The 12341-nt window shown below is 35.6% G+C and overlaps 1 long non-coding RNA gene across 1 annotated transcript in view; it reads left to right on the top strand.

The window, feature by feature from the left end:
- The window catches only part of LOC147583118 (uncharacterized), a 283224-nt gene extending 278315 nt beyond the window's left edge, over window positions 1–4909 (top strand). The window contains exon 5 of the long non-coding RNA XR_015242840.1: window positions 4644–4909. This is a non-coding gene — a long non-coding RNA (uncharacterized LOC147583118). The remainder of the gene's footprint in view (window positions 1–4643) is intronic.
- Window positions 4910–12341: the final 7432 nt, after the last annotated feature.

Here is a 12341-nt window from a genome sequence, read left to right as displayed (position 1 = left end):
TTATTACATTGTTTATATATGATTAACATACAATCTAACCTCATAAATCAGTTGTAAGCTCTTTGAGGAAAGTACTGTATACACCTCTTATGCTCATTAGAATAGAGCCTTGCATACAGTTGATGCTCATTTTATCCCTGCTAATGAATGGACGCTTTAAAACACATAAAACATGGAAATCATAGGCTAGTAGAGTTGATAAATTTGAAAGAAAAATGATTCACTGAGTGGCTCTTTAGGATAATGCAAGACCATATAAGAAAATTTTTTCTTGAATTTCTGTTAATATTATTTGCTCTTAGAGTAAATAATTCTATAGCTGAAAGCTTAGTTGTTGTTTTTTTTATATTGACTAATTCTAGCAAGAGGAAAAGTTCCTGAATTCCTTCATGTGTGTTTGAAAATACATAGGTGATTTTTTTTATGCATTGATTATAGGTATAAAGAAAACCGACTTAAATGTGAGAATGATGATTCTTGTCAATGGCGACACAACTCTTTAGACAGTGGATTCTTTGATGATCTCTTAAAGAGAGTTGCCATTATCACTTGAACTTGTCTCCAGAATAATTCTGGCATTCCTATATACATCCACATACCTATATTGTGAGTATACTACAAAAATTTATGATTGGAAAGAAACTCACATATCTGTTGTCCAATATATATAACATTGAAGGATTTACATTTCCTCCAGTGGAAAGTTGAGTTTCATTTGCTTGTCAAATTATATTATAATAAAAAATTTTTCAGGGGATTTAGAAGATCTGCTGAAGTGAACTTTGTCAAGTAACCCATGAGTAAAGATACTTTGCTTTGAATTTCATTCTTCTATGTGTCACTGACACCTATAGATATAAGGTGCTACATATTTTTAAGGCTTCCCACTCCATGGCACAGCATATAATGTAGTTTCAAAATATGTTCTATTAAATAAGATTCTCAGGCACCTGGGTGGCTCAGTCAGTTAAGCATCCTACTTCAGCTCAGGTCATGATCTCACAGTTTGTGGGTTTGAGCCCCACATCAGGCTCTGTGCAGAGCCTGGAGCTGAAGTAGGATGCTTAACTGACTGATATATTTTACATATTTTGGTTGCACTATATAAATAGATAGATGGATATAATTCAAATCTCATACAGACAAATAATCTGTTTAAGAAACCTCAGTGTAAAATCTAGTGTGGAAAGAAAACAAAGAACAGAGGGTTTAAATGGTGCTCTGTTGAAATGGTGACATTTCATCTGATAGACTACTTCTGTTGCACATAGGTGCTGAAAGGCTTTGTTTGAATGTGAATCAACTATTAGCCTAAGTTACTGGTAACCAACAGGGGAGTTTCTCCCAGCTGTGAGTTTAGATAGAAACTCTAGTAGCCCTATCTTCAGGTTGCCTCCAGTGATGTGGTGATTGTAATTTGTCAGTGTGAAAAGACTGAGCCATACATACCGATGAGACTAAGAACTACATACCCCATAATCCACAGCCAAGTGCAGAGAAAACTTTAGTGATGAATGACACCAGGTCTTGGCTCCAGAGGAACTTGGAGATTATTGGGGGAGAATGATGTGAAAAAGGAAAATTAAAAGCAAGGTGTTAAATGCTACCAACTCAATATAAACAAAGCACCAAAAGCCAACAAAAGGTAAAAACCACGATCTTTGCCTGATGGGAATGAAGTTGTGAAATTATCCTCTAACCAGACATAGAGAACCCAGTCAATGTATGCAAAATCATATTTACAATTGTGGATGTAAGAAAGGTGTTAGGAACTGTAAACAGAATTTTTTAGAGACCCCTTCATGAAACTTGTGGCTTGAAAGTATTAGAAATGAGTGCTCGATGGTTGATTCAGGTAGAAACCACCAGTGGAGTTCTTACTGGATGAATGGAATAAACTATGTCAAATAATTTGTGTAAGTATAGGCATCAGCTGAGGATAGTCTTTGTAAAGTATTTAATATACCAATTCAGTCTGTATTTCTCTATACCTTTTATCTTCTACCAGTGTTAATTTCCACCTACTTGCATGTTAAAAGCCTGTAATTCTTCCTTTGTTCTGGGGAGCTCAATTCTCTTTAAAATATGAGCTGCTTCTAGCAGCAATAGTCACAGGGAAATAAAAGCATGGATGTTAAAACAGTGGATTTGGAAGACAAGAATGAGAAAGGGATGCTGTAGAAGAAAAAACATGACAGTGCTTTGCACTGTCTCCAGGGTAAAAATGAAAGTAGTTCATTAACATGTACTTAGATAATAGTACATTCTTATAGTGCATATTTAAATTTGGATTTGAAAAAAAAAAAACCTACCTACATCACAAGATTTTGCATCATCTAAAAGAAAATCTTAATTGGTCCATCTGGCATTTGAAATAATGCTCTACTTATTATAAAGCAGGTGTTAGACATTTTTGAATATTCTATCCTTAATTAAAGCTTAAAGAAAGTAAGGTTACATTTTCTATTTTAAAAGTTAAAAATCTAAAGTTACTAGACATGAATAACAAAATATATGGAATTATATGATTTTTCAGATTAGATTACTAATTATTAGATATTATTTCTTGAACTTTAATTTTTAACCTACTTTTGTTTTGAATTTGAAAATGTAATAGATAAGAGTCAATGTCTGGAAGTCATTTATATTCAAACTTTATCCTAGTTGAGAAATTCAGTATATTCTTCAGTGTGATGTGGTTTAGTAAGCACTTTTGAAAAGAGAGTTCACCATAGATTTGACTCTACTTTTAGGGACTTTTTCCAAAGACATCGAATCTATCACTTGATACCTCAAAAGAAAATGCGTTAAAAATGTGCAGCCTTATTAATAAATAGACGCTTTTTAAAATAGTTCTCTTGGGGGCACCTGGGTGGCTCAATCTTTAAGCGTCGAATTTTGGCTTGCGTCATGATCTCACGGTTTGAGCTATGTGCTGACAGTGCAGAGCCTGCTTGGGATTTTTTCTTTCGTCCTCTCTCTCTGTTTCTTCCCCACTCACTCATTCTCTCTCAAAATAAATAAATAAACTTTAAAAAATTCCCTTGGGATCCTTTAAGATTAGATTCTGCCTCAGTTTGCCAGGATTTTGAAGAGTTTAGTGATCTTGAGAACCTATACTATTCGTATAAAAAGGAAAATCAACTTGGTTTGAGTCTTTCTTAAGGCCTATATAAAGAAGATCATAAAGACTGAGGAATATAATAGTACCAATTAGGGCATACAACAGGTTAAACAACACAGTGTAAGGAGTGTCTGTGAATCAAATCTAAGAAGACTGAAAGCTTGAGTGGACATCTCTAGGGTTATTTTTCTAAGTTTATTTTGAGAGAGAGAATAAGAGTGCAAGTGCATGAGTGGGGGAGTGACAGAGAGAGCAAGAGAATCCCAAGCAGGCTGTGTGCTGTCAGTGCAGAGCCCCACGCAGGGCTTGAGCTCATGAACCAAACCATGAATCATGACCTGAGCTGAAACCAAGAGCCCGACAACTGACTGAACTACCCATGTGCCCCTCTAGGGTTATTTTTGACAAACTCTATTCAAAACATCTATTAATGTTTAGTTAAAAAAATGGAATTAAAGAAGGAACCAGTTCCTATGTTGAACAATTGAAACACTCCAGCTCTACTTGTGTGCATGAATTCTCTCCACAAATTGGCTCTGGAGGGGTACCTGAGTGGCTCAGTCAGTCAAGCCTTTGACCTTTGAATTTGGCTCAGGTCATGGTCTCATGGTTCTTGAGATCACCCCTGGGTCGGGCTCTTTACTGACTGTGCAGAGCCTTCTTAAGATTCTCCCTCCCCCTCTCTATCTGCCTCTCCCCCTCTTATGCTCTGTCTCTCTCTCAAAATAAACAAACATTAAAAAAAAAAAAATTGGCTCTGTATTCTAAAAAGGAACTGGAAGCTCCCATCAGTGTTTTTGGATGTCAGAGAAAAAATGAAAAAAACTGATACTCTGAGAAATAAAATAAACCATGTATCAAATTTGTATATAATATAAAAATGGCATTATTAATTTAGGCTAGATGATGCAATTAAAATTCAAAATAATTTCAGTAGGCTTTCAAAATTTAATAAAGACTGTAGATTGTAAGTAATGACAGCAAAAATACAGAATTAGGAAAGAAGTGGCTCAAAAGAATCTTATAGGAATAATATGCAGAAGGGTTGAAGTCAGTTCGACTAGTTCATAATAATTAAATGCATATTTGTTGATAAGAAAAGCACTTTGCTAAGTGTCTTCAAAAATACTAAAATGAGACTGCTTTAGTCTTTAAAGGAATAAACATATGTATAAATGATTTATTTGCACCGATATTCATAAATAAAATACACAGTATCTGTCATTTGATTGATTGAATGAACTAAAGTTAAATCAATGAATGGAGACACATGACAAAATTAATTCTATTTTAAGAGAATTTTTCACAGAAAGTTAACTTTATGATGGAACTTAAAAAATAGTATTTAAAAAATTAGGTATAAAATAGTACTCTAGACAAAGCTCTGTCCAATAGAATGTTCTGTGATGATATAAATATCTTATAATTATTATCTATTATGGTAGTCACATAGTTCTCAGTTGAGAACTTGAAATGTTTGAACTGAATTTTTAAACTTATTTAATTTTTATTAATTTAGATTTAATGGCTACCATGTTGAACAACACCACTCTAGGCAGAGAAACCAGCATGAGCAGATGCACTGAAGATTGAGAGCATATGGGAACTTGCTTTGGAGATGGCCACTTCTCTGGTCTGACAGGAATAATGTTAAATGATAAAGTATAAGATAAGATTGAAAGAAAGTACCTCAGTAATGATGAAATTTGAAGTGGGGTTCGTGAGCAAACGGCCAAGGAAGAATTCTCAAGATGTTGGTGCAAAAAGGTGATTTTATTAAAGCATGAGGACAGGACCCATGAGCAGAAAGAGCAACACTGGGGTTGTGCGGAGCAACTGATTATGTACTTTCAAGTTTGTGGAGGGAGGAGAGGTATTGATACCATTGGTCTCCAAGGAATTTCTGGATGTTGAAAGCAGGGTCTCACAGGACCCTGAAGATGTACTATTGTGAAGATAAGGTTGCTTTAGTCTTTAAGGAAATGTAAACATTAAGGCATTAAGGCAACCATAGACGTCTTGGGGAGTGTTATACACTGCAGGTCTCTGACATCTATCAATGGGCTGCAGTCTGTAAGGGAAATTAATTTAAACTGCATTTTTCTACATTGCCTTTGTTTCCCTCATCAGTAAGATTTTGGAAGATTTTGCCTATTAGGCCATTATAGATGAGGCAGTGAAAATTTATGAGCAGGTTTGAGTAAAGGCCAACCCAGTGTTTTAGGAAGAAAACTGGTGGCAGTGTGAGTCAAACCAAAGTGATCAGAAAAGTGGTTACTATAAATGTTTATACAAGTGGTTTTGAGATATTATACTGAGACAAAGGAAGAAAAGATAAAAAGGACGATCGCAAAAAGGACAATTCAGAGATATATGTCTCATATTGCCTTAATTTGTTTCCCCAGACTAAGGAGGGAACATGTGAGTAAAAATTACAAGTGCAAGTGGCCATTTTTGAGGGTTGCTGGAAGAAGGAGGAAAGTGACCAGGGAAAAGATGGCAGCAGGTATTAGGTGTGTGACTAGGCCAGCAATCCATCCAGATGGGTGGCTGAAGTTCATGACTACAGGAAGACTTTGGGGATGGTATAGAATGCATGCCTCAAAATTATCTCAACAAAAGAGTAAGGGCACTGAGACATTTATACACAATTACCGTCAATCTTTGGTTGAGGGCTATTTCCAGGGGATGTTAATTACCCAGGACTTCTGGCCTATTGCATGCTTGGATGGAACAGTTTTCCATCAGGAAAAACAAAAAACAAAAAACAAAAACAAAACAAAACCCCTCGAGAATAGAAATGCAGATAATGGGATTTGGAAGCCTTCAGGAATATAATGAAATGGTACCATCTAAAGGATGTAGTCAAGGCTCTGACAAGTGTCTCCTACACATCTGAGCATCATGCTGGGTATGCCACAGGTTTTATAAAATGTCTAAATATCTGTAAACATACTAACAGGTTTACTTCTTAAATGTGAAGGTAGATGGTATTCAAGTAAAAAAATCTAAGAATGATAAATACATTTGTATTAGAAAAGAAATATGTATGTAGAATACTAACACGTATTTAGTCAAAAAAACAGATGAGATAACAGACCACTCCCAATTGAAGCAAACTGTGTTGTTTTTGGAGCCAGTGGCTCTCAGAAAGTTCTCCATGGCTCTTTGGTGTCCTGCCAAGTTTTCACAGTGTGTTCCACTTTTGATAAATATGTGAGGTTTACTGTTGATATAATTGAGTATATATTCTGTTATGACAATATCCAGTGAGCTGAAAAGTGAGAGATCAGACATAGCATACTGTGAAGCCAGAAACTTGAAAATGTCTTTATTTTCTATAACATTTGAGAACTCTGCTCCATGAACATAGGCAAGAATTCGGTCAGTGAAATAAAGATTTTAACTTAAACTCTGACACAGTGTAAGACAGTCCAGCTTAATGATTAGGTAACTGAAGATGCTTTTATAGACACCAGGAGTTTTTGTGGCTCGTAGCAATGACAGTATTTTATTTATTCCTAATATTTTGATGTGGTTTGAATCCCTTTATCACTTTGTCACCAGAACTGTAATATTCTAAACTGTACCAGTAAAAAAACAAAATGAAACAAAAACAGTTTGAGAAATGTGGGCTACTATGGGATATGTGTATGTGTGTTATGCAAATGAATCATTAAGTTATTGTGAATTTTTAAATGAATATTGATAACTTTAAAAATATTTTTATTTTTGAGTGCACAGTAGGTAAAGCAGAGATTTTCTTAACTTGGTTATTATTGATTTTACCAACAGACACAGAAATGTTAGTAAGATACATTCGTTACAAGTTAGTTGTGGAATGATGGTCAATACAGGTCTTACACTGTCAAAAATACAGTTAATAACCAGGGGCTTACCTCTTGCAAGTAGTATATTTTCTAGGGAATCAAAGTTATTTTGCTAAAAGTTAGATGGTAAATAGATTTTTTATTATAATATATGAGTCATGATTCATTATTGGTTATTAATACTGCTGATCTGGCACTTTCTGTGTCAACTCTGTATAGAGGTGGGTAGTCTTCTACTGATAATAGGTGCTTCATTTTTCTGCATAAATTTACTCACAATTCATTGGTTATTAATGCATGTTTCTGCCTTTAACATGGAATGTTGAGAAAGTGTGCTTCAAAAATATCTCAAACAAGGGGTGCCTGGGTGGCTCAGTCGGTTAAGTGTCCGACTTTGGCTCAGGTCATGATCTCGTGGTCCGTGGGTTTGAGCCCCGCGTCGGGCTCTGTGCTGACAGCTCAGAGCCTGGAGACTGTTTCAGATTCTGTGTCTCCCTCTTTCTCTGACCCTCCCCTGTTCATGCTGTCTCTCTCTGTGTCTCAAAAATAAATAAATATTAAAAAAAATCTCAAACAAGCAAAAAAAAATCTCAAACTTACTGCATATCAATAACCACCAAAATTTTAATTGGTCTAAATACTATGTATGAAAGATTGCTTGAAGATGTAGGTACATTTTTCTCCATGTCGTCTAAATGTCAGTCATTTATTTACCACATTCACTTTTTTGCCATATCCAACTACCACCTGTACTTAGTATAATTCTTTAAAATAGCTCTATTTATTTATATGAATTTATTTTAAAAGGAAATGTATGTCACTACTGAAAATGGACCATGAAGTTAATTTACTAAGTAAAAAGGCAATTTGTAAAAAATATAAAACACTACTACATTTAAAATTAAAATAAAAATGAAATCAATTTCATATAAATAAAAACAAATTTATTCAAGCTATAAAATAAAGTACCTGAAAATATGTACCTAAATGAGAAGAATGTAATTATTTATGACTGGTCAATAACAAGTGAGATAATCCATTTGATGTGCTTAGATTAAGAAAAAACATAATGTATTCAATATGGGCCATTCTTGCCTTTTTTATTTGTTATTAATTAATCAGCATGAAGAATTACGTGTTTATGTTGTTGAATAGGACAAAGACATTAACTCCCACTCCCTTCTCTGATGTTGTTTGGTTCCTAAAAAAATCCCAAGAATTAGGATTCTTAGCTTAGAATTCCTAAAAAGCTTAGTCTCTATTGATTCAAAAAGCTGTCTAAAGTGGTCTTCAAAATCTTGTTCTATATGTTTCAGTTTATTAGGAAATGTCTGCAAAATAAAGGTAAATGTAGTTTATCTATTCAGTACTACAATCTGGTTTAGGAATATATAAAGGAATTTTAATACTGCCTTTATTAGGTATTACAAGAGTCTCTTTTAATGTTCAAAATCTTTTTTTAAATACATTTTTAATGTGTATTTATTTTTGAGAGAGAGAGAAAGAGAGAGATAGCATGAGCAGGGGAGGGGCAGAGAGAGGGAAACAGAATTCAAAGCAGGCTCCAGATCTGAGCTGTCAGCACAGAGCCTGATGTGGGACTCGAACTCACGAACCATGAGTTCGTGACCCAAGCCGAAGTCGGATACTCAACCGACTGAGCCACCCAGCACCCCTAATGTTCAAAATCTTTAAAAAAAAAATTTTTTAATGTTTTATTTATTTTTGAAAGAGAGAGAGAGACAGAGCACAAGCGGGGAGGGGCAGAGACAGAGAGGGAGACACAGAATCCAAGGCAGACTCCAGGCTCTGAGCTGTCAGCACAGAGCCCAACGCAGGATTTGAACCTGGGAACAGTAAGATCATGACCAGAGCCGAAGTTGGACGCCCAACCAGCTAAGCCACCCAATGTTCAAATATTTTTAATGAATTTTTCTAGAAGCTATCCAGACAAGAAAATGATCCAAATTCTCATAGTCAAATAAGCTCCTAAGGTGGATGATTTTTCATCTTTACATATTCTTTCATTTTTCTTTAGCCATTGATCTTCCCAGTGTTTCCTGTATGTATGATTGTGCAACATTGGACTTGTATTTCCAGGCCTCCTTTGTAGCTAGATTTGCTATTTTGACTATTCTGATCAGTGGAATCCATGTGGAAGAAAAGGTATATTTAACTTCCAGAAAATGTACTTAAAGAGAGAAGAAATGTCCTTTCTCTGTATTTTTTTCTCCTTCCTTCTGGCTGGCATGCAGATGTGATAGTTTGAGCTAGACTAGCTGTCTTGGACTATGAGATGGAAACCATGATTCAAAAATGATCGGAGAGGAACCAGAAGCTGGAATTACAAAGTAAAGGAAGCCAAAACCTATGCTGGATTTCCCTTTCCCCTTCCTTCCAGCACCCCTTTCTTCTTTTTTTTTAAATATGAAATTTATTGTCAAATTGGTTTCCATACAACACCCAGTGCTCATCCCAACAGGTGCCCTCCTCAATTGCCCATCACCTACTTGCCCCTCCCTCCCACCCCCCATCAACCCTCAGTTTATTCTCAGTTTTTAAAAACCTCTTATGGTTTGCTTCCCTCCCTCTCTAACTTTTTTTCCCCCTTCCCCTCCCCCATGGTCTTCTGTTAAGTTTCTCAGGATCCACATAAGAGTGAAAACATATGGTATCTGTGTTTCTCTGTATGACTTATTTCACTTAGCATCATACTCTCCAGTTCCATCCACGTTGCTACAAAAGGCCATATTTCATTCTTTCTCATTGCCACGTGGTTTACATTGTGTATATAAACCACAATGTCTTTATCCATTCATCAGTTGATGGACATTTAAACTCTTTTCATAATTTGGCTATTGTTGAAAGTGCTGCTATAAACATTGGGGTACCTCTTTCTAGCTCATCTCAAAGTAACACAGTTTTCATTTGTTTCTGTAGCATGAAGGTGAAGGTATCAGATGGTGGTTACATGAACTTCAAGTCTCTGCTGTTTCTTTGGTTTCAGTTCTCCAGTCTAGAAGGTGATGCATAATGGTGTTCTCTGGCATTAAGTCTCTGCCATTTAGGCTTAAAATGCAAGCAGGGCATGTATTCCTTCCAGCAGTAGTAGCTTCATTGTTAACTTGTTTGGGCCTAGAAGTGTTCTTCATCTGTAAATATGATTTAAAATCTAAGCCATGAATGTTTTATTTATTAAGACAAAAAGTATACATGAAAAAAAATGGTTTGAAAAAGACTCTACGTCTTTCTTATTGATAACCGGGAAGTACACAGACCAACAACTTTCTGCCTACATTTATGCATGAGAAAAGTAAGCATTTATTTTTAGCCAATATTATTTTTATGTTTTCCATCACTAAGATTAAGTCAGACAATTGCAAGAGGAACAACTTCCTTTCCATTTTGCAATTATTTCCTACACAGAGTTGTGTAGTTGGAATTTTGATATAAACTTGCCTTAAGAGGTAAAGTAAGATTTAACGAATGGCCAAATTATATCTGTAATATATATACATGTCAGGGTCTATTACTTTTATGTGAGTGGTCATGTAGATTGGAGATTTCATCTAAAAAATTACAAGGATCGGGGCGCCTGGGTGGCGCAGTCGGTTAAGTGTCCGACTTCAGCCAGGTCACGATCTCGCGGTCCGTGAGTTCGAGCCCCGCGTCGGGCTCTGGGCTGATGGCTCAGAGCCTGGAGCCTGTTTCCGATTCTGTGTCTCCCTCTCTCTCTGCCCCTCCCCCATTCATGCTCTGTCTCTCTCTGTCCCAAAAATAAATAAACATTGAAAGAAAAAATTTAATAAAAAAAAAATAATAAATTACAAGGATCTTCTTACAAGTTGAATAGATATACGAGAGCATTTCCTATGGAAACCCAAAGAACTTCAGTATGGAAAAAACAGTTGTTCATTCTTACTGCCCATATTTCTACAGAGCTGAGAAAAAAAGTTCAGGAGGCTTCCTTTTATGTTTTTAGAATCTGTAGAAGTTTTATTATATACTGTGTTATTTCTATTAACTCTTCATGCCTAGTTTACATTATGAATTTCTTGCATATATGATAAGGAGTAGATTTTTGTAGATTCAGATGCAAGAGCTTAAATACATGGGACTCTTAAAGTAACAGTGGCTTGGCTACCCACTCTATGTGACCACTAAAGTACTCCCAGACTATACTATTAATTGTTATGATACTATCAATACAATGATTTGCTAATATTCTGGGTATAACCTAAATGTGTTATAGCATAATTCAGAAAAAAAAATAATGTTGAATGAGATAAAATAATATTCTTGGAGTTCTGCGGTCACAAAGACATTCTCTCAGTCTTAACCGTTTTGGGGTCCAGCATGCTAAGATTTTGCTTTGACTCATTCTAATCAAATGCAGTGACAAACAACCCGGTCAGTGACTTTTAAGCAGAGAGTTTAATTCTTGCTCATTCTACTGTCTATCATGTCTTTTTCACTTAGAACCAAGGGTAACAGTATAACCTTTACCTAGGACACTGCTATTCTCTTGGTAGAATGAAAAAGATAAATGGCAAACCATAGCCTGGTTCTTAAAGGTTTGGTCAGAAATGACACACTTCACAATCACTCACATTTTTTTTTAACCAAAGCAGTGCAAATGGATAGACCTAAATTCAGTGACATTGGGAAATATAATCCTCCCCAAAAGAACAGCATTGTAAATAGGGAAGAAGGTGTCTAAAGATCTAGCCTAAGATCTAATCACTCTCATACCAAGGGGATGCTTCAGTCATATCTCCTTGACAACATCATAACTGAATGTCTGGGTCACTAGGCTAATGATTTTGCTAGGAAGGAAGTCCTTGTCTAGGGAATGTTCTTAATGGTGTGCTCCTGGCTAAAGAATTCTTATAATAAATAAAAACAGAATGTATGGATTTATGAGGTATGGCTCCCTGGAAAATAACACACTAGCTAGTGGGAAATTGGAGATGTTTCATAAAAGAAATGCTCCCTGATATCTGAGTTAATAACTTATGTACCTCAGTTAGAGATCTTGTCTATTCTTGGCCAACAGTGAATGTCCACCATGGAAAAGAAAGAACCCAGGGAGCTGCTCAGCATGTCTCAGAAGTCTCTTTGTTTTATCTGGTCTCTTGATTATCTGTATCCTTGAAATTATTAGCAGAACCTGATTTTGTGTATGATGCCTGACCCATTTGAGTATAATTTGACATTTCACCCTTTGTGTTACTCAACAAAACATATGGCCAAGCCTGATATCAGTGCAATGAAGGGGAAGCAAATATTTTGAACACTAATGTAATCAACCATGCTTATTATGCTTATTGATATATTTAGATTCTTCTAATATTCTTCCTCTCTGTATTCTTCTTCTAATATTCTCC

Source organism: Puma concolor, chromosome A2 (assembly GCF_028749965.1).
Source record: "Puma concolor isolate L17-30 chromosome A2, mPumCon1.1.hap2, whole genome shotgun sequence".
NCBI classification, from domain to species: Eukaryota; Metazoa; Chordata; class Mammalia; order Carnivora; family Felidae; genus Puma; species Puma concolor.
This window is presented reverse-complemented; position numbering and strand designations above follow the sequence as displayed.